General features: G+C 44.3%; 3 long non-coding RNA genes across 3 annotated transcripts in view; 2 read left to right on the top strand and 1 right to left on the bottom strand.

Moving 5' to 3' along the window:
- Window positions 1-23516, top strand: part of LOC310832268 — a 232992-nt gene that overhangs the window by 147866 nt on the left and 61610 nt on the right. The window lies entirely within an intron of this gene.
- LOC310832257 lies at window positions 5055-10007 on the bottom strand. The gene is made up of 2 exons (XR_014558214.1): window positions 9893-10007; window positions 5055-5214 (listed from the first exon to the last, which is right to left on the bottom strand). It is a non-coding gene; the product is annotated as an uncharacterized lncRNA (long non-coding RNA).
- LOC310832217 lies at window positions 7201-11801 on the top strand. The gene is made up of 3 exons (XR_014558161.1): window positions 7201-10014; window positions 10246-10374; window positions 11233-11801. It is a non-coding gene; the product is annotated as an uncharacterized lncRNA (long non-coding RNA).

Consider the following 23516-nt stretch of genomic DNA (forward strand, 5'->3'; position numbering starts at 1 on the left):
GAAGCAGCAAAGCAGGCTGGGAAGTGCTGGGAACTGCACAATCATTTGGGTCTACTAAAGTTATTCAGGCCTAACTGCTAACTGTGGAGTCACTCTGACATGTGACTTAGCAGCCAGTTTCTCTGTAAGATTAGACTCTATCAGTGCCAAGAATACTCAGGCCTGGGACCTGACTCTTATCTCATTCGGTTGCAACACATCTTGGACACGCTGAAACACAAGGGCTCCTCAACCCCCTTGGCTTCTCATCCCCTTTCCTGGGAAGGGTGCCAAGAGTCCTAAAGACAGGAGCTTTCTGCTCATGCTCAGGAAACTCAATTTGGGGCAGGGCTCCTGAGGAGGGGGGAAAGGGAGAGGGAACTGGGGGGGGGGGAATATATGCTCTGTGCAAATGGCTGTGAACTTGTGCTTGCTTGTGAAATTATCACACTAGCTCCTTCTACCAAGCCCGGATGGTAGCAATAAAGCTTTTTCTCTGAAATCATCCCTTGAATGTCTGTTTGACTCCCATTTCCCTCTCCCCGGGTGCAATGCTCTTCCCACCCGAGGGCAAAGCCTGAAAAGGCTACACTATAATGTTTTCTATAATGTTATTTTCTAATTTATGTGATTCAACTACACTACATATTCCGGGGATAGCTAAGCTGTGTGCCTCCAGGTGTCCTAGACTCCAGCTCCCATCAGTCTTCGCTACCATGGGATTATGGAAGTTGTAATCCAACAACATATGGAAAGCCACAGATTAGCCACCCTTGGCAGTCAGAGATGCTGTAGCTGCTCTGAGATGACTTCCAAGTTTTGATGACTTCCAAGGTTACCTCTGAACACTTTTGTGTTCAGTAATGTTCAATAGTATGAGAAGAGTGTGTGACTCAGTGCATGCAGAAGGAAATCCTTAGCATACTAGCACCTTCACAAAAAAGTGTCTCCTGAATGCCTATCTGAGGAGAAGGACTCAAGAGGAAATTGTGCAGAGTTGAGAAGAGCTAGGTATTGGTGTCCTGGAAGTGGATAACTTGCTGTAGATCTGCTAGGTAGCTCTACCTCTTTGGCAAGTAAAGCCAGCTTTACTAGAGCCTTTGAAGCTTATTGTAGCATTTGCCCATTCCTTGTGATTATGTTTGTACAGGGGAATGGAAATGGTTAATGTAGATTGACCAATGAGAAAGCTCAGAGGCGGAGCCTACCTGGTTTTGAGGCTCAGCCCAGGGGTTTTAGCATTGGGAGATAGGGGAGTCAAAGTCAGACAGAGCGACTAAAAGTCGACCAGCTAGAGTGACAGCTAGAGTGAGAGACAGGGATAGAACTCAGAGAGAAGAGTGTGACAGTGTGAGATAGTGCCACATCTAGTTAAGGGCGCGCATTTGAGAAACTGTTCTAAACTTATTTAAAACTTGTTTGTTCTTCATAAACTTTAATCTTCGTTGTTGACTTTACAACCTGACTGAGACTCAGTATTTCACCAGAAGAAACCTGGTTGGTGGCAGCGGAAGAATAAAGCAGTGGTGTACAGGTCAATAGTCCATGAAATGACCGGAGGCTCTGTACGAATGCCACACTTATCAATAGCCTGCTATTTTGTTTTTACCTTTTGCCCACATTGCTATTATCAGAAGGGTTTGCCAGGTGGCTCAGACCTACATCAAATTTCCTAAGAAGCTCATTGAACCTCTCAGTTGGCAGCTGACAGTGTGCCTGAGCTACTTTAGGTGTGAAGGGTCTCAGAGGGGTTGTGTAGCCTCTCTTGCAGACCTTTGTATGCCAAATGTAGCTGTTTAAATTACTTTTGAGCAAGCAAACATTTTAGTGATTATTTTGTACTTGTTTATATCTTGGATCACCATGTAGATATTTTAGGAGATGGTGGTATATCTATCTATGTCTCACCAAAAATTGCAGAGCATCATGGGAAACACTGGGACCTCTTTCTCCCCACCCAGTAAGTATGCTACGCAAGTGATAAAACCACCAATTTCAGGAATTAAGAAACATTTACCACATTTACCAGCAGAGAGTAGTCATTGTGGCTAGTAGCTTTTGCCAGCCTTCTCCTCCATGAATTTGTCTGATATTCTTTTAAAGCCATTGGCCTGACCCAGTAGACTCTTCTGATCTTCTTATGATGAGTTTGCCCAGAGGAAGGGCAACGGAGGTGACCAAGGGTCACTGTGACTCAGAATATGAAAAATACCTGATGGATGGCCTCCTTCCCCACGGACCCTCTCTGGTGCTACGATTGGCTGCTCCACCCCCCTCAGAAGCTGGGGTGGGTGTGTTGCAGCCTAGGAATGGGTCTTCTCTGGGGCAGCCCCTACCCTGTGGAAACCTGTCTTCAGAGAGGAGTGCCTGGCACCTTAATTACCCAGCTTTTGATGAATGCTGAAGATGCACCTCTCAGGGGTAAGGAGGTGCATTTTTTAGACCTACATTACTGCTGCAATTTTATTTTGCACTGCCTTTGAGCTGTAATTATTGAAAGCTGCCCTGGCAAAGGATGGGTAATTAATTAATAAATAAATAAATAAATTATAAATAAACATCCAGCCAGGAAAAGTCTGATTCATATTTTTCCTGGGAGCAAGTGCCACTGAACACAATGAGACATTATAACAACGTGAAAGGCCATAATTCAGTGGCAGAGCACCTGCTTTGTCTGCAGAAGCTCATGGGTTCAAGAGAGAGCATCACTAGGCAGTGCTGGGCACATCCCCTGCACCTGCTGCTCTTGAGTCTTCCCCGCTTATTTTCATATCGTGGGGATAAGTGACAAAGGCAAGAACCGTACGGTTTGAGTACTTCCTACACCTTCCTCTAGGCTGGCCATCTCCAGAGTGCAATTCTCTTTCTCCAACATTGTCTCCAAGGAAGGGAGTAACAAACTGCAAAGGAAAATTCAGATGACTATGTTTAAAAATGGGTAGGGAGCATTTGTGAGTATGAATGGTCAAGCAGGAAGGGTGAACTGATCACCCTTTTCTCACGCCTGGGCTTCTCTTCCACCTTCCATGATGACATCATCTGATTCTGATTCTAATATTCTCCTAGCCCCTTCCTCACATTCCGCAGGGTTACCATAGAGACAGCAAGAAACAACTTTGCATCATCGCTATTCCGTTGCCCACTTCTTAGTGGCCATCTTTGCCAGTGCAAGATAGTGAGAGACGGATTACAACATTGTGCTTTTTGGGTCAGCATTCTGAAATTGTGCCATCTAGATGTTCACCTGTTCTGCTTCATTGTCCCATGAAGCAGACAGAGAAGCCAGCTGAGAAGTTCAGGATTTATAGCTGGGGAATGGATGAAATCTTTGGACAGCTTAGAGACGGTAACATACATGCAAGTGGATGCTGTGATAGATAGCAAGAGAAAAGGGAGAAAGGCAGATTCCCTTAAAAAGCCACTCCCGTTAGTCAAGGTCCCACCATGGGGCTTAGTTAAGCCATGACTAAGGCCCATTCAATGGCCTTCAGTGGGACTTAGTCTTGAATGTATCTTTCACTACATGTGTCGATAAAATCTGAGGCCCCTTCAAAATCAAATCTTTATTAACGGTACTACTGTCCCTCTACATTGCATTTTGTAGAGCACCAAAAGCAGTTTGGTTAGATTCTGCTCTTGTGTGAGAGCCTGAAATAGCCATTGTTCTTTAGATGAATCTTTCTTGCTGTTGTAACCCCTATCTCAACGAATTAGAGAAGTGGGTGAGCTTAAGTGGTGTAAGACAAACTAGTGTCATTGAAAATAAGGATTGTACCTCTATTTATTTTCTTCCAGATAAGGCGAAGGACCCTGGAGCAAAGCGCGCCTACACGTGGGAAGCAAGTTAGGGGAGACCTGGCCATCAAGGGGAGAGGAATACCTATCCCAAAAAAAGAGTACCCCCCAAAGAGAAACATAGAAAAGGCCCAAAAGGAAGCCTCGAAAGTGGAGAAAGGGGGCCTCCTCCAAGGCATCTGAGGGAACAAAATCATCCTGGAGGAAAGGCCCAAAAAACATCCCCAAAACTTATTTCGCCCAGTGCCCCCTCCCCAGCACCCCTCTCTGCCCAAGCCATCAGCCCCATTTCAGCAGAGGCTGGCACCCCTCTCCCTGCCCACCCATGTGGATTGCCTCAAGCCCTTAACATCTGGCTCGCATCCACATGGGTGGGCACCCCCCTCTCACACTTCCCTCCCCACCCACTGGAGACCCTTGTCCAGCATTTCTGGCTGGGGTCCCGCCCACCTGACCCGTCACCTGTGGTTTCTTGCTGGGGACGAGCTGTAGTTTGGTGGGTAAAACACACTTGTTGCATCCAGAAGGGTCGCAAGTTCAATCTCCAAGGAGAGCTTGGGAGATCCATTGCCAGTTTGTGAAACCCTGGAGACAATGGTGGTAAGGACACCTTGGTGTCCTGGTTTTGGAAGAACTTTATCTCTCCCTGCCCTGTGGGTGGGTGAATGGTCCCGCCCATCTCTCAAGTGGGCCCCCAGGGGCTTGAGAAGAGAAGAGAAGCAGCAAACAGGACAGGTCTCCCTGCAAATCAGCTGATGAGGGGCAGCGCTGGGTGTGTTCAGTCCTGCTTCCTGCAGGGTCTGGCCAAGTCCCATGGGGAACTCTCTCATGGATGCCAAGCAGGAAGGATTGAACTCATCACCCATCGGCTGAGCTTCAGGCAGCTCAGTCCCACTGTCCACAGGGCACAGAGGATATCAGGTGTGGGGCAGGGGGGGCCCGGTTTGGACAAAAAACCTTGCTGGCCAAACTTGGCCCACGCACTGGAGGTTCCCTGGTGGTGTGGGCATTGTTGAGCCAGGCAGGCCCCGTAGATTTCCACCATTGTTTGTTAATCGAGTTAAAACGTTAGCAGGGTTATTGTAAATTCAGTAGTGTAAAGTATGCTAGATATAGTGGGAAGGGAGAAATAGGAATATATGGGGAAAATAAAATAGGCAGTGTGGCGTTCGTACAGAGCCCCCAGTCGTCTCACGGACTATTGAACTGTATACCATTAATCCGCTGCCACCAACCAGGTCCTCCTCGGTAAAATCACTTCAGCCTCAGTCAGGTTCTCAATTAATTAAAAAGGGTGTGTTTTATTTCAGACACAAACAAACTGTTACGGTATTCCAAACGCTGTTACTCTTTACTTTCTTAGTCTTATTTTCCTCTCTCTGTCTCTTCTACCTCCCCTCCATCAAGAACCCACTGCCCTAACAGTCTCTCTCCAACTGCCTTTCCCAACCAGCCAACCCACTAAAACCAACCAATTACCCACCAAAAACTCCCAACAACAACTCACTCAAACCTTGGGCTAAGCCCTTTTATACACAGGTAGGCTCCGCCTCCAGCTTTCCTATTGGTCTATATTTTTAACCCTATCTCTCCCCCCTGTTCAAACATTTTCTAAATGAACAGGCAAATGCCACATCCCTCCCCCCTTAAATAAGTTTGATCAGGAGGGATAACTGAACAGAGTTATACTCCTGATCAAACTGCATTAAACATTTAAAGCAACTCAGTTATTTACAGGAAAAATTATTAACTGTCCATGGTTAACCTTCATCATCGGGTCTTCTTAATAAAGGATCGGCCACAATGTTCAGGGACCCTTTTACGTTTCTTATGGTGAAATTGAAGTCCTGCAGCAACAGGGCCCACTTCATCCATTTGCTATTAGTTCTTATCATCATGATCGGATGCAGGTTGTCTTCCTCTCCCGGTTGATGCAGCACTGCTCCGATCCTGGCATTCAACACATCTGTAAAGATGGTGAACTCTAGGTCATAGTTTGGTGCGATGAGGACTGGTCCGGTAGTCAAGGCATTCTTTAGCGCATCAAATAACTGCTGGCACGCTGATGTCCACTCCACATGCTCTGGTTCTTTCTTACAAGTCAAGTCTGTCAGTGGTGCAGCTATAGTGGTGCTGCCCAGGGACTCTCTGAGGGTGTTATGATCCCTGCCTTCAGCTTCTCCTGCACCTTGTTGCAGATTTTATCCATGTATGTCCCAGTTATCCGATAGGGGGTCACTGCAATGGGTTTAGCATCCCCAGCGTCTATGCGATGGACCACTCCCTTTGCTATTCCTGGAACATTACTAAAGATGGCTTTGCATTTTTGTAGGATACTTCCTACCTCCTCCCACTGTGATTGAGTTAATGAAGGGGCTAGATTCACTTCTTTCTGATTATAGCGTTGCTCCCCTCTCCCTTCCAAGCACAGTATGTCGTCTGTTTATTCTGGGTCCTCTCTTATAGCATATAGAGCCCAGCTTTCTGTTCTATGGTAGGGTTTTAGTATGTTCATGTGAACCACTTTGCACCCTTCATCCCCCTGCTGGATAATGTAGTTCACATTATTCATTTTGGACACAATCTTGTATGGTCCCTCCCAGGCTAATTGCAATTTATTTCCCTTTATTGGCATTAGCAGCAACACTTCGTCTTCTACGTTCTCTCTCTGGCCTTTTTATCATACCAGACTTTTTGCTTTGACTGGGCAGCTTTTAAATTTTCTCCAGCTATTTTTAAGGAACGGCGTAAAGTGTTTTGCAGTTTGTACAGACATTCCATTACTGAATCTGGATCACTATCTGGGTTATCCTCCCAATTCAATCGGAGTAGATCTAAAGGTCCTTTGACCTTGCACCCTAGTAAAAGTTCAAAGAGACTATACTCGGTACTCTCTTGTGGAATGTCCCAGTCATTAGGGTTTTCTGCTACGTAGGCATTGATCATACGGATCTAAGTTCTGTTAAACTTCTCAACCAATCCATTAGTCTCTGGATGGTACGGTGTGGACGTTATATGTGTGATGCCACACGCTTCCCACAATCTTTTCATGAGCTGGGATGTAAATGAGGTGCCTAGGTCTGTGACCAACTCACTTGCAAACCCCAGGCGACTCATGTAATTAATCAATACATCTGCTATGGTCTCAGTATTTCTTAATGGGATCGCTTCTAAATATTGGGTTGCAAAATCTATGATGGTCAGGGTGTATTTATTGCCCCGTTTCGTGGCTCTTGGCAATGGCCCTACTGGGTCAAGCCCCAACCTTTGAAATGGGGTAGAGATCACAGGCAAAGGACACAGTTTGGCATTTGTCTTGTCCTGCCCTGTACCTTGTCTTTGGCAAATATCCTGGCAATATAGCTTGATTTGTTTCTCCATGCCTGGCCAGTAGAAGTTCTGCGCAACCCTTCATTTAGTGCATGTTATTCCCATGTGTGCCCCAAAAATGCTATTATGGGCTTGTTGCAAAATCTTTTCTCTATAGGTATGAGGGATTACCAGTTGTTTACGGATTCCTCCCCCCCCCCCAATACGGTGTGGCAAGGAGTTCCCTATACAACAGCCCGTTTTCTTCACAGAATCTCTCTAGGCATTCAGGGGTTAAAGGAGCTGCAGACTTAGCCGCCTCAAAACAACTGCTTAACCCAACATCCCCTTTTTGCTCCTGAGCAAAACTAGCCTTATGTGTGTTTTTAAAAGGAACTATAACGGCTTCAGTTTCTGCTTCCAAGAGAGGTTTTCCCAGCCGTGCCTCCACTGGCAACTGTTTCAGTTTCCTCAGTAGTGGGTGATTCTTGGCCCCCCTTTGAGCGAGTAACTACAAATGCACTCTTAACATGCTCTAGGAGATCCCAGCCGATAAGAACTGCTGCTGGAACCTCCTCAGAAATGGCTACCTGCCACTTCCCAGACCAATCACGGAAGTTAATATCCACTTCAGCTACTTTTAGGATCACTGGTTCTTTGGCAATTCCTTTTAATTTTATTGTTTTCTCAGGTATTAATTTAGTGGTGGAAATTATGTCCGGATGGATGATTGTAATCTGTGAGCTGGTGTCTCTTAACCCAAGATACTTTTCATCATCAACCCAGATGTTTTCCCCAGCATTTCTCAAGAGGAAACTATCCTGTTTAATCAAGCAACATTGTACCACATGAGCCTCAAAATTTTCCTCAGGTCAGGCTCAGGTCTAGCTAAAACCTCGGTTTTCTTAGCAACCTGCCTAGCTTCTTCGTGCTCCACTGAGTGGATACAATAAGTCTATTTTTGAGAACCCGAATTCAGTTTTACCCTTTCCATCCCCGCTGTCCAAACTCCTGTGGCCTAATTTACCACACACCCAGCACTTTATTTCCCTTTACCCAGTATAATTAGTTTTATTTCCTTTTCCTTCAGTGGGACCAATGTTAGTCAGGGCCTTGTCAGTTGGACTTTTAGTTTGTGGCATATTTCCCTTATTTGTCTCTGAGGTAGGGCTTTCCTTGACATATTGAAATTTGTTTTTGGGGTACTCCCACACTTTCCCGCCAAATTTCAGACCATCAAATCCATGGTCTCTAATTTCATTAACTTGGTCAGCTAAAGTGGCTGCCTCCTGTATAGTTTTGGGATGTCATTCTTTTACCAGATATTTCAATTTCTCATTAATGGTTGCATAAAATTGTTCAAGTGCTATAATTTCCCTGATCTTCTGAACTGAATTGGCACCCTCCTGCTCTAGCCACTTTGTGAGGTAATTTGAAATTTTGGCTCCAAGTTGAGCAAACATTTCTTCCCTCACTTTTGTCACACTGCTGAACTTCTTTCTTAACTGTTCTGAGGCGATTCCAAATCGGGTGTAAATTAATTGTTTAAACATGTCAAAATTTCTAGACTGGTCTTCTGGCATTTGTGCATATATTTCAGCTATGGTTCCACTAATTCTAGCCCTTAATATTATCATTTTTTCCTCATCTTTTACTTGGAAATCTTTGCATGCTCTTTCAAATGAGACGTTAAAGCCTCCGGATTATCCTTCTCTTTGAACTCAGGAAAACGCTTGAGGTCTATCTTAACCTGACTTTGATCATTTGTGCTATTATTATTATTTTGGTTTTCCACAGATGCCAATTCCATTTTCCGCATTTCTAACTGAAATTGCATCTCTTTGCCCCACAGATGGTACTGCTCCCTTTCTCTTTCTCTTTCTCTTTCTCTTTCTTGTTCAGCTTTCATTTTATCTTTCTTTTTCTTGTTCAACTTTCATTTTATCTCTTTCTTGTTCAGCCTTAATTTTTTCTCTAATTTAAATTTGTATTCCTGTTCCAACTTCCATTTTTCAAATTCTAAAGAGAGTCTAGGCTCTACTGCCTCAGAAGGAATTTCTGGTATCTCCTCTAAACTCTGCCCTTCTCCCTGAGGATTCCCATTTTCCTCTCCCTCAGAGCTTCCATAGGTTGGTTCCCTAACAGGATTTCTTGACTTTTTAGGTGGCATATTGAGCACTTGTGGTCTGACAGCGAAATAGAGTCACTTTCTCTTGGGAAAGTTACTTTCCCAAAGTTTTTTCCCCAAGTTATTCTTTCTGGCTAGGTTTTCTTTTAGACTTTGGCCTTGGAGCCTTGCACTGGGTCTTCACACTGGCCCTGCACAGACACTTCTTCCAACCACAAGTCCAATACCTCTGCCAAAATAACCTCACTCCCAGATCCAACTTCCTTTTCACGAGCGTATAAACCAATCCCGCCACGGGCATATAAATCTATCCCACCACAGGTGTATTTATTTCTCCCACCACGGACATATTCTTTTATTCCACCACAGGCGTATTTATTTATCACGCCGCTGCCGCCAATTTTGTGGCGTTCGCACGGAGCCCCTGGTCGTCTCACGGACTATTGACCTGTACACCACTAATCCGCTGCCACCAACCAGGTCCTCCCTGATAAAATCACTTCAGCCTCAGTCAGGTTCTCAATTAATAAAGAAGAGTGTATTTTATTTCAGACACAAACAAACTGTTACGGTATTCCAAACGTTGTTACTCTTTACTTTCTTAGTCTTATTTTCCTCTTTCTATCTCTTCTACCTCCCCTCAGTCCAGAACCCACTGCCCTAATGTCTATCTCCAACTGCCTGCCAACTGCTCCTCCAACTGCCTTTCCCAACCAGCCAACCCACTAAAACCAACCATCTACCCACCAACAACTCCCAACAACAACTCACTCAAACCTCAGGCTAAGCCCTTTTATACACAGGTAGGCTCCGCCTCCGGCTTTCCTATTGGTCTATATTTTTAACCCTATCTCTCCCCACGTTCAAACATTTTCTAAATGAACGGGCAAACGCCACATCCAGTCTTAATGGAAAAGAAATAGAACCATGGAAGGGAGAAGGGAAGTCAAGGAAAGAATGTACGGTTGTATTCAATGAAATGTAAAAGACTCAAATGAAGACCTAAAAGATACCTTGTCATGATGTCCTTGCAGGTGTTCCCAAGGCGGAGTGATGGCTCTGGATTTTGACCAGGACTGGGATTCTTGGAAGAGATGTTTTGGAAGCCAGCTGATAGAATTCTGGCTGGGAAATGACCCACCTTCACCTGCTGAGCTCCTTGGGTAATTGGCTCTCCTTCTTCATTCAGGTCCTTCTGCTCCGACCACCACTTTCTGTTTCACTGCCATCTCCCAGGTCCTCTCCTTGGGAAGGTGGGAGAGGCAGTGTGGTGTGGGACGGTTAGAGTGTTGGACTAGACCCAGAGAGGCCCGGGTTCAAAACTCATGGCAAGACAGTGGTGCAAGAATCACCTGGTGCACATGTGAGAAGCTTCCTGCCGGAGTGGGACTGTGTCTAGGTCTCCTTCCATAGCCATCCTCCGCCCCTCTCTAGGGAGGAAGGGTGGCTGTGGCGTGGAATCACAGGGCTGGGGAGAAGCAGCAGGCAGTGTGACTCCCCCCAGACTTGTGAAAGTGTTTGGGCCAGCTGAAGTAGGCAAGGAGGGTGAGGCCCTTCAGGGGTGGGGGCAGGGGTGGGGAGGATGGTTTTGGGTGTGACACCCTTTAAAGACCATTTTAACCTTATTTGTCACACTTTGGGGGGGGGACTGCAGCAGCTGCTGCTCTGGAATCTGCAACCCAAGGTGTTGCTACAAGTCTTTTTTTGTTTTTTACTACAAAGGATAATAGACCTTGGGTGACTCTGTTGCCCCCCCTGGTGATGTCATTGGGAGTGCAACATGGTCCAGCTTCCCCCTCCCTCCCTTACAGTTTGCAGTGACTAAACCAGCCTCCCTGGCTGTTATATAGGTGACGCTGTAGCAGAGGAAAAATGAGGTCAACAGTTTCCTTTGCCTCGATGGTGTGTAGCCAGAATCTCTGGCTTTTCCCCGCTGTTGCCTTACAAATTGGCAAGGGGGGATTGGCACATAGGTGCAAAGTAGGTCTGACTTTGACTGGAGTTTGTTCTCTTCCTTACAGGCGATTCGCTTTCCTATGATGCCTTTCTCAGCCAAGGACAGACAGCAGGAGCCCAAGAACCAGAAATGGGCAGAGGTGTATCAAGGAGTCTGGTGCCACGACGACTGCCACCTCTACAATGCCCACCCCTCCTTTGCAGATGGGCTGAACTGTGAAAGTGGCCAAGAGTACCACGATTGCTCCAAGCACTCAGAAATGACATTCAGGAGCATGTCATCCCCTGGCTCGATGTTCTCCTTTCCTCCGGAGGCTCCGTGTGTCTTTCATCCCCTGATGGTGTGGACTGGAGGTTTGACTTCAGGGTGGTTTTTTAGGCCTTTCCTCCAAGGTGATTTTGTTCCCTCGGATGCCCCCTTTCTCTATCTTTTCGGCTTCCTTTTGGGTCTCGTAGGATTTTATCTTTGGGGGGGGGGTTCTCTTTATTGGGGTTAGGAGTGCCAGGTCTCCCCTATCTACCTTCCCACAGGCAAGACAGCTTTGTCTGAACAGGTTCCAGGGTCCTTCTCCCTTTGCTTCATTTCTTTTTAAATATATATATATTTGTCATTAAAGAATTATTAGTTTTGAAACTTTTGTGCATTGTCTCATTTTTCAAGTTGCAGTTTCCACAGATCAACTTCATTTGTTGTGAGACATTAGTGTTACATACAGTGTTAGGTTAGGAAGAAAAAGGGGCAAGAGGGGGCGGCAGTGGTGAGTGGGGTGGGGATGCTTCTGTTCTTCTACTTACTGTATGTGGTGGGGGGGGTTGTGTCAGTGTCGCTTGTGTGGGTTCTCTTACTATAAAAAGTATAAACCTAAATCAAACAAGTGTTGGAAAGGTAAAGAGAAAGAAGGTTCTTTTTCTCATATGTGGTGGTCTTGTAGTAAGGTTAAAGCTTACGGGGAAATAATATATAATCAGTTGAAAAGGATCTTCAAAATAACCTTTGTAAAAAAAATAAAAACAAGAAGCTTTTCCTTGGGGAATTATACCGACAGCACTATGTAAACTGTATAGAAATTTATTTATGTATGCTACTACAGCAGCAAGAATGCTACTCACCCCAAAATGGAAAGAAGCGAAGTCCCAGCAAAGGAAGAATGGATACAAAAACTTAATGGAATGTGCAGAAATGGCAAAATTTGCTGGAAGAATAAGAAATCAAGATAACAATTTTTTTATTAAAAAATAGAAATGGTTTATTGAATATTTATAAGTAAATAGCAAACAGATAAAAAACATGGGTAGGATTCTTGTAATAACCTGCAGTTTCATAAAAATGTATATTTAAAATAGATAATTAAATGAGCAAGTAGATGAATTTGGATATGCAGATAAAAAATAAATTTAAGGAATCACAGAAACAGAGGGAAGGAAGTCAAACATTGACATGCTAAAATGCTTGTAAAAATTATGAAATTTATACATTTTAAAAGTATAACCAAAAACCTAGAAAAGAAGAGAAGAAAAAGGATGAGTTCTTGGTCTAGGAAGGTGCCCCTTTGTAGTCCACTGGGATGAGTCCTAAAGAACTGGTGTGTCCTGGCGGAAGGGCTGGGGGCCAACTGGACCAAGCAAAAAGTAAGGCAATTTTGCCAGCAGGAATGGCCCCTTTATGTCCTCAGTGAACTTGTTGCTTGGCCTGAATTTGGAATGATAGATGGCGGCAGAATTTTGAAATTGTTGGAGTTCCTTAGGAACACTGGGAAATGGGATGAACATGACTATGGAGAATTGTTGAATGATTTGACGTTGAAACCTGCTTTGATGAAGCCTTGCAAGTTTCTGCCAGTCTTAGAAAAGGTTCCTCTGCATAAACCCTCTGCCCCTGCCCCCGGTATTTTCTGATCCTGAAGAAGAGGACCCTCCCCCTTATGTGTCTCACCCCAATCCTGTCCCTGTCGATCACACTCTTGTTCACCCGACCTGACACCATCCCCAATTCAAGATGCACCCTCAGGCAGAAGGTCCCCATATCAGACTCACTCATTTCTTTGGTCTCAGCATCCTGAGAACCCTGCGAGTGGGGGGAGGACAACCCAACATGGCTCTTCTGGGTGTCCCCTGGACAAGCTGAGGGAATTGGGTGCTGTAGGCAAAGAAGAAGAGCTTGGGGAGGCCAATGAGATGGAAAACTCCCTGTTGGATTGCAGTATAGAGGATTTGAGCAGAGGCCTTGTTCATCTGGAACAAGTGAAAAGAAAAACACCGTCCTCACCTGTGAGGGATGGGGATGAATTGGGAACAGCCTTAGTTGATGTAAGAAGACAGGTTGTTCAAAAGGTGGCATGAGAAAGGAGGAGGCCTGACCTCAACTCCACAGAGTCTTTACCCTCTGAGGCAAATGCCTGCAGGTCTCCAGGCACAACTAACCTGGGTTCATGTCCCATTCTCCAGCACTGACCTTTTCAACTGGAAGAATCAAAGGCCCAGGTTTTTTCAGCTGAAGCAGATCAAATGACCAGTCTAATGGAATCAGCCAGTCCTTTCTCTCTCCCCCCCCCCCCCAGCTCTCTCTCCCCTCAAACCAGCTGGGCTGCAGAGTTGTCCTCTCCTCCCCCACCCCTTAACCAGCGTGCAATCTCTCTATCCCTCCCTCCCCCCCCATCAAAGGCAGCCTCGCAAGTGATGTGGACCAAAGCATCGGTCACTATGACTAGATGAGGAATGGCCATAGCTGGAAATAGAAATTCTTTGGTACCTTGGCCTCCTGGGCCATAAACATTGGGTCCATAAATGTTGGCTCCTCAAGATAAGCTGTTCCGTCACTGAAATTCCCTCTGAAATAGGCCATCTCCACACTTCCTAGACACATCTGCCCTGTCAAGAGGCCATTTCAGTTTGTTGGTCTGGTCCTCATTTGGGCTATTATCACCTCTAGACCCTGATCCAGCCCCTTCAGAGACCCTCCTGGTTCAGATGATACGGAGGGATAGAGCTGACTGTCATCTGCATATCGGGGCCACCTCACTCCAAATCTCCAGATCGTGACCTAGCGCAGCATAGATGTTAAAGATCATGGGGGACAGAAAACATGGAATATTGTGGGACCCCCACAGTGCAATTGCCACAGGGCCGGGCATAAGTTCACCAACTTCTGGTAGCAGTTCTGCAGATAGGAGCGGGATTATCACTGTGCTTCTAATATACAACTTGCAAAGTCACATCCATGCTCAATGGCATCGAAAGCCGCTGAGAAGTCAAGGAGCATTAGCAGAGACACACCTTGCTTGTCTCTCTCCCAACACATGTCATCAAACAAGGCAACGCAGGTCTAAATCCAGATTGAAATGGATTCAGCTAATCTGTTCATTCTGAAACTGTTTGGTGACCATTCTCTCAACCACTTTACCTCAAAAGCGGTTGTTTGTCATTAAGTGGTAGTTGTCATACACCTCATTCTGTATTGGAATATTTAATCAGAATATTTAACCATTTTGCAATCAGAATCAATATAATCATTATGATATAAATTTGAGCAACAATTATCATTATTTCTCTTCTGTTAAGATTATAAATTCATTAAGTATATTTTTAGGATTGAGAATAGAGGGAACTGTGCAGACAAATGGTGTTAATGGTTCTATAATGTAAAATTGAATTGTATTATGACACTGAATATCAGGTGCAGTAGATATAGTTGAAATGATTGCAATTTATATACCTTTGCTTTTCATTGTTTGCCTACATAACTTATTAAATGAAATCAAATAATAAATGTTGCACTTAAAAAGAAAAGAAGAAAAGAAAAGAAACAATGGTAATCCAATTAATCCACCATTGCATTCTCAAGAATTAATAGAGAAGATGCAGGAAGAAAGGGGAGGAGGGAAATTCATGGGAATTTGTGGATTTCTTTCTGTTTTGGTTGTTCGACAGCTGTAATCTGAGCTCTGACTAAAGGGACAGACAGATGTGCAAGAACTACGATAGTGGGCAAGAGGGGGTTGTGCCCGTGCCTGAGTCCAGGGGAGCATCTGGGGAGTGAACAGAGTCTGTTCCTGGGCTTTTCACCTACCTCATGTGTTCACCCTTGGCTGACCTACGCTGGAGCCCTGGGTCAGCGCTCCCTTTCTGATGCCCGGTGTGCTGTTATCTGGCCTGCCAGAAACAAGGTGTGACAGGAAATGTACGGTAATTTCCCCAAGAACTACAGGCATCTAGAAGCAGTGGGGCAAGGGGGAAAGCTAAGGATCTGGCCCTGAATGGGTCTGAAGTGATTTTGATTGGCTTACAGTTGTTGAGCTATTTATTGATTTGTAGAGGTGAATCACTTGGCTTATCTGAGCCTAGGGTAGCACCCATTATTAAAGCTATGAGTCACAGGGGAGAGAGGTACGGCTGTTCTGAATGAAGGGAAAGCCTTGCTGAGTGTTATGTACTGAAGTTCTCACCCTGGGCCAGCAGGGGGACACTGTAGATAGTTCAGATCCACATATGCAAACAAGGGATCGAAAGTGATGTTCACTGATTGGATAGTTACAGAAAGTTGTTACAGTTACGTCGTACTCGAGCTCTATATAAGCAGGCTGACTGAACCCTTCAGTTCAGTTCAGTTCTGTTCTGGCCTGTGAATAAACAAGAGCTTTTTGAAGAATCACTGTGTCGTCAAATATGTTCACCCACAATTTAACAGTGAGCATAAAGATTTGCTCATCCATTTCTCTGGATTCAGCCAAACAGTCCTGTTAACTTGATCTTTGAGTGCTGGAGGCCAGATATACGTTGAAGGGAATAAATGTTGGAAGGTAATCAGAAATTTGCCATAGAAATTAACGATGTACCTAATGTAGAATGTCTGAACTCATTTGTTATTTGGTGGGGAGAATTTAATGTATGCACAGTGCAGGTTGAATAAACACCAAATTAACACCCAGCCTGTCAGAGCTAAAATAATAATAAATTACTGTTTTCAGAATTCAATCTTGCCTCTGAAAGCAAACATTGTCCTTTGTTCAACTTTAATTGAAAAAATATATATTGTTTTAAACCTAATGAGACAGAACGCAGACATTTATACAGTCTACATATTACCACGACAAGAAATTTAGTTCATTATAAGTTGTTTTTCAAAAGAAACAACATTTTATGACTCAGAGGTGTCTTTCCCTGGCAATTAGGCCGGGGGAGCCTAATTAAATATTAAATCAGTGTTCAGATAAGCATAATGGAATAATTCTGAAAAACCCTCTAAGCTATTAAGACACAGTAACAGCTGGAATACAGTTTTGGTTTTCTACATTTAAATGCACTGATGAATGTTCATTAAAGCATACTCTTAAGGGGTTTTTTTTAGCCAAAAAAGAAATCACCTTTGAGTAACTTTGGCCACATTCACACAATACATGTTAAAGCACTATGATGCTTTATGTTTCCCCTCTCAAAGAAGTCTGGGAGCCATAATTTGTTAAGCATGCTAAGAGTTTAAAATACCTCTAACGACTTTGGCATAAGAAGTGAACTGTTACAAATGTGTCCCATACCACTTAACCCTCCCGATTTAAGTGAGATATCCCAGAATTACAGAAACCATCCGAGCTTCTGATTGGTACCAGTTGGTATAAAAAGTACCCGTATTTTTCGCTCTATAAGACGCACCAGACCATAAGACGCACCTAGTTTTTGGAGGAGGAAAACAAGAAAAAATAATATTCTGAATCTCAGAAGCCAGAACAGCAAGAGGGATCACTGCGCAGTGAAAGCAGCAATCCCTCTTGCTGTTCTGGCTTCTGTGACACCTGCGCAGCCTGCATTCGCTCCATAAGACGCACACACATTTCCCCTTACTTTTTAGGAGGGAAAAAGTGAGTCTTATAGAGCAAAAAATACGGTAGTTATGTAATATGATATCTAACCACATCTGAGAGGAAGAAAATAACCACTGAGCCTCTATAAAGGCTCCAATGCAGACCAACAGCCAGAGGATCTGCTTCTAGGTTCCACATTTGCATAACAAATGAATTTCTATTGACACGACAGTCAATGTATTAAAACTGTTCAAAAAGGGTTATCTTCCTGAAATTGAATTTTACTTAAATAAAACAAGACAGGTACGGCAATTAACCTACGTTCAGCTAATTGATTTCCTGTTAACCTGCCACAGGTGCCTTGGTGTTTGCTTTTAGAGCCTAAATATACATTGACGCTTTAATCAATGGTGAAGATTGTAATTACACCTTTATTGCACCTTTAATTTTGAGTTAATTATGATCCCACTTGACTAATGCCTCATAAATATGAAAACTCAAAATATGGTCTTTTAATCATGTGAACATTACGGTGTGATAACCTCAATAAACTCCAGTCTAAATGTTTATTTTAACTTGTAAAAAAAAATATCTTTAAAAGGCTACAGCAGTCAGGTAAATTGTCCTAAGGCAGAGCTTTTCAGTGATGCAGTGTAGGGCCTAGTGGTTAAATTGATGGTCGTTCAGGTTCATTAAATAGATATTAAATTGGGTCGGGGGGAGATTCATTGAAATTTGTTTTAAACTTTCCATAGAAATGTACTGGATGCTTTGGCTTGGATGTAGGCAAGCATGCTTCTCAATGAATCAGTTGCTCAGTGTGGTATTACAGGGGCATAGGAAGGGGGGGGATGCCCCAGGTGCCATCATGGAGGGGGGTGACAAATGATCAAGGAACAATTACTGCCCTACTAGGGCAGTTCATAAAAAACTTTTTTTTTTTTAATTGCCTGCTCCAAAGATCTTATCTTACTACACTAGGGATTATATAGCTATATATGAAATTTCATGCATATCAGTTAATATCTTGACCCTCCTCCACAAAAATAGCTGTTTACTTGGCCGTTTTCCTATGTCACGAAGGCTGAAATTTCAATTCAGTGGAGCAGGGTCAAGATATTAACTGATACATTTTTTTGTTTTGGTAAACCACTTTGCAGGGATTTTTTAAAATAAAATTTATTAAATAAATAAGCAATAAATATAAATAAAATTACACAAGCCAAAACACAATCCATCCTGCAGATTTAAGTATCTGTCCACAGTCGCCTACTTGTTATCAGAGGCCCAGAATGTGAGAAAATATGAAGTAATATAAAACCATTTTTGCAGGCTAAATAAATAAATAAATGGGGGGGGTGACAAGAAATTTCCCCCACCTGGTACCACCTGACCTTCCTATGCCTCTGGGTGGTACTACCTATTTGGAACTCTGATTAAACTAAATCCAGCACTACCAAACCCATCCACAGGGGCAATCCGAAAGGCAAGTTCTGGTCCTGGTCCAAAGTCAGGGAGTAGAGATGCGGTACCTGTGACCCTTCAGATATTGTTGGATTCCAACTCCCAGGCAGCATGGCCAATACTTAGAGATGATGGGAGTTCTAGGCCATCAAATCAGGAAGGCCACAAGTTCCCCAAGCCAGTGCTAGGATAGTGAAATTAGAACAATCCAGCAGGATCTGGCCAAAGACCTATCTAGTGTAGGCTTCACATTCCAACAGTAGCCAATCTGATGGTTGTGGTAAGCCCACTAGCAGGACCACAATAGCTGTCTCCAAAGCCACTTCCGGCGTAGAAAGGAGGTGGGGTTGTGGGCTTCACCCTCCCACCATACGCGCAGGGGCTGGCTCTCAGCCTCCGCGCGATGTGGGAAACGATGTGTGGTTGGCGGATATGATGGCTGGGATTAGGGATTGGTTACAGGTTTGAGGGTATTGGCGGCGAGTTTTTGCTCAAGTGGCGGTTCGGCATTGGTATTGTTATTATGTAGATGGAAGGGGGGAGGAAGCGCCAGCACCTCCCCCGCATATTGAAGGGTAGTCCAATAAAAGATTCCAGGGGGCGTGGCCCTGTCCGAAGCCTAGGGAGGTGTGGGCCTAGGGCATGCCCCTGAGCGGTGACCCCGGGGGAGTTCCTAGTTGATGTGCATCAGCGGGACACCCCCTACTGGTGGTTAACCCTTCCCGGACTTCAAGCGAACAGGCTGAAGCCGGATAGTCGGTTAGAACCAATGCCTAAACCAATACCACTCATCACCTGTAACCAATAAAGTTGTGGCCATATTTAGCCCATTAACCTTAAATATCTGTATCATGTGTCTTTATTTCCCCTGGGGGGAGGTGGGAACTCACCACGCAGCTGTTGGTCCTCAGCATGGTGCCTCAGATCTTGGAGGCAGCACATAGTCACCATGCCTAGTAAAGGTACCCCTGACCATTAGGTCCAGTCGCGGACAACTATGGGGCTGCGGCGCTCATCTCTCTTTACTGGCCGAGGGAGCCAGCATACAGCTTCCGGGTCATGTGGCCAGCATGACTAAGCCGCTTCTGGCGAACCAGAGCAGCACACGGAAACGCCATTTACCTTCCCGCCAGAGCGGTACCTATTTATCTACAGTGGTACCTCGGGTTAAGTACTTAATTCGTTCCGGAGGTGCATTCTTAACCTAAAACTGTTCTTAACCTGAAGCACCACTTTAGCTAATGGGGCCTCCTGCTGCCGCCATGCCGCTGAAGCACAATTCCTGTTCTCATCCTGAAGCAAAGTTCTTAACCTGAAGCACTATTTCTGGGTTAGCGGAGTCTGTAACCTGAAGCATATGTAACCTGAAGTGTATGTAACCCGAGGTACCACTGTACTTGCACTTCGATGTGCTTTCGAACTGCTAGGTTGGCAGGAGCTGGGACCGAGCAACAGGAGCTCACCCCGTCGCAGGGATTCGAACCGCCGACCTTCTGATTGGCAAGTCCAAGGTCTGTGGTTTAACCCACAGCGCCACCCACATCCCTACCATGCCTAGTAGCCACTGACAAAATAGAGACAGTGATTTACCAGAGACCAGAAACTGAGGACTGTCTCTGCTTAACAGGGACCTTTGTTGGAAGCCATTTCTAATAGTAATACCCGGTCAGTCAGCCCTAGCATGTCATTGAGCATGCAGTCATGCCATGGGACAAGCGCAGAAAATCAGCTCCCACTGCTGATGTGAGAGGATATGGGAGCCATGAAAAATGGGGGAGGGTTATAATTTTGACTCTTACTAAATCAAATGGCCCCAAAGACTCATCCATAAAAGCTTGACCAGGAGAAGCTGTCAGTGGAACGAGAAATGTAAAATCACTTCAGAAAGTGGAAGTATTGATTGGCCGAGTGTAAATCCACAAAGCATTAATTTCTCCAAAGCTGGATGGCTTTTGGTGGGTCTCCAGGTAGCTACACATCAGATTGGTTGGCCACAATTGCACAGAAAGTTCCATTTGTCAAGCTTCCCAACTCCTTGATTGAAATCGCCCAAGCAGCTGAGACAGGAAGGGTGCAGCAATAAGAAACTCAAGGGCATGAATGATTGACAGAGAACACAATGCATTGGTATGCAATCTTTGCATTGGACTAGTAATCGGATTGCTAACTAACTGTCCAAGTGTTTCACACCCCCTATTTCCTAAATTCCAAAGACAACCTTTTATAGTAAAACATGGGGAGGCAGAACCTTCTTAGTTTGGGGGGGGGGGGGAGAGAAAGATGAGAAAAGAGGGGTTTATTAGGAATGGTGGAGAAAATATATGAAAATAATAATTTCTCCCTCTCTTGTAATACTAGAATTTGGGGAATGGGGTGGCACTTAGTGAAAATGACTGATTGGCAGTTGATTCAGGAACAGACAAGTGAAAATATTTCTTCACGCAAAACAAGTTTACCTTGTGGAACTCAATGACACAAGATGTGGTGATTGGTGCTGGCTTGAATGGCTTTAGAAGAAGACTAGACCAATTCTTGAACGGAATATCAATCAGTGGATATTCACCCAACAGAACATGGTTAGCAGAAGATTGTGCTCACATGAAGAGGTGTGTGGAAATAGATTACAGGGCCACGCCACTAGCCCTGCCCCTGACAAAACAAGACTCTCTGCACTCACTCTTTCCAGGTGGCTATCTGAGGTGGGGAAGCTTTGACACTCTGGTGGTGCAGGGTCCCTTTTTAAATAAATAAATTGGGTTTAAATTTTGTTCTATACAGTATTTCAGTTTCACCGGCAGCTTGACTACTATTCAAAAGCAGAAATGATCTACGGTCACTAACCAGCAGATTTTTATGGCAAATACAGTGGTACCTCGCAAGACGAATGCCTCGTAAGACAAAAAAACTCGCAAGACGAAATAGTTTTTCATTTTTTGAGTTGCTTCACAAGACGAATTTCCCTATGGGCTTGCTTCGCAAGACGAAAACGTCTTGCAAGTTTGATTTTCAATGCATTCCTATGGGAATCCGTGCTTTGCAAGACGAAAAAACTCGCAGAACGAATTAATTTCGTCTTGCGAGGTACCACTGTAGGTATGAATCTTCTCTAGTCCTCTCTGGAGATTCCAGGGATTGAACATGGAACCATCTGCACACAAAATGGATACTCTGCCACTGAGATGCACCCCTTTCCGCATGTGTGTGTGTGGCTGCACATGCACATGTTTTGAATTTTTATTTGATTATTTCACACTCCTTCCGGATTTACTTTCCTATCTGCAGATGAGAACAACAGGGAGCTGCATCTCACAGCAAGCTTGTGGCTGGTAAGAAACAGCAAATGGAGGGGCGATCAATTATCCATATGAAGTAACCACTGCAAGTTTTATCAGACTGGGAAATGTCTGATAAAAAATCATTTTCACTGCTCAGCATGCACCTTCTGAAAGGTCTCTCATTATTCTTTCTTCTTTTAAAAGCTACATCAGTGGTTTTTTCAGAGCTCAAGATACAGATGCTCCAGTATGGGGGATTTTGAAGGTGAGGCACATTGTGGCAAATAAACTTATTCCACATATGCTCTTCATGCCTTCCCCTCCATGCATATCCTTGGCACACAGAAGGAAGAGTATGCCAAAGCAAGTAGATGGCCATCTTTCATGGATGCTTTAGCTGAGATTCCTGTATTGCAGGGGGTTGGACTAGATGACCCTTGGGGTCCCTTCCAACTCCCTTCCAGTTTTATAATTCAATGATTTTTGTACATTATTTTTTATTTCTGTGTTAGGCATTATTCTCTCTCCTGTTTAAAGCTGTCAACTTAGTTTGGTTTATTTGTCTTGTTTTATACAAACTTGTGTGGGTTGGTTGTTTCTGTATTTATTAATTGTGCTGTTTCAGATTGTTTCTAATATACGTTTTTTGAATTGCTATTCCTAATTGTTCATTTGATAGATTGTGAGCAAGCCACTTTGGGCACAATTTTGTGGAAAAGTGGCATGCAAATAAATAGATGATAATGGTGATGATCTACCATCTCTCCACCTGTGCCAAACATGGGTCAGATTATTTATATGCTGTCCACATGTTACACTGAACACAGGTACAAACTGCCTCTACAAATGTGCAAGTGTTTGTGTGAAAGGGTATGCTTGTTCCTTTGCAAGGCTTAGCTCTTGTGTGTTCAGACTATACTGAATGAACATTACATATGAATTGCTGTACAAGAGTATGGCTCAATTATTTGTGTACACAAATGGTGCACTCATTGAATGTAATGTATAAAGAGCATTTGTTGTTGTTGTTATTTAGTCATTTAGTTGTGTCCGACTCTTCGTGACCCCATGGACAAGAGAACGCCAGACACTTCTGTCTTCCACTGCCTCCCTCAGTTTGGTCAAACTCATGTTAGTAGCTTCGAGAACACTGTCCAACCATCTCATCCTCTGTCGTCCCCTTCTCCTTGTGCCCTCCATCTTTCCCAACATCAGGGTCTTTTCCAGGGAGTCTTCTCTTCTCATGAGGTGGCCAAAGTATTGGAGCCTCAGCTTCACGATCTGTCCTTCCAGTGAGCACTCAGGGCTGATTTCCTTCAGAATGGATAGGTTTGATCTTCTTGCAGTCCATGGGACTCTCAAGAGTCTCCTCCAGCACCATCAATTCTTCAGCAATCAGCCTTCATAAAGCATTATATGTGTATAAATAGCACTTTATGTTTCCAAGACATTCGTCCTCAGCCATGTCCCAACTGCTTTGCTATGGGAGTTAAGAACTCTAGTGGAGCAAGGATAATGGCAAGAAAAGCACCCCTTGGTTTCACAGGTAAAATAAAATTTACTTAGGATCCAGATTAATTCTGCTCCACAGTGCCTCTCATCATCCTGAGATTACTCAGAATTCAGGTACACAGACTCCACAGAAGCATATTTTCTGCTCTTTAATTCTGCCAGCAATTTAATCAAAGGAGTGGCTGGAGATGCCCTTATCCCTTGCCCAAGTCTGACGGATGTGAAATCAAAACAAATATTTGCACTTTAAAAATTGCTTGGCTGCTGCTCTCTCCGGAAGGCTGCCAGAGAGTTCAGCCCTCA

Source organism: Podarcis gaigeae (assembly GCF_964106915.1).
Source record: "Podarcis gaigeae genome assembly, chromosome: 15".
In the NCBI taxonomy this organism is placed as follows: domain Eukaryota; kingdom Metazoa; phylum Chordata; class Lepidosauria; order Squamata; family Lacertidae; genus Podarcis; species Podarcis gaigeae.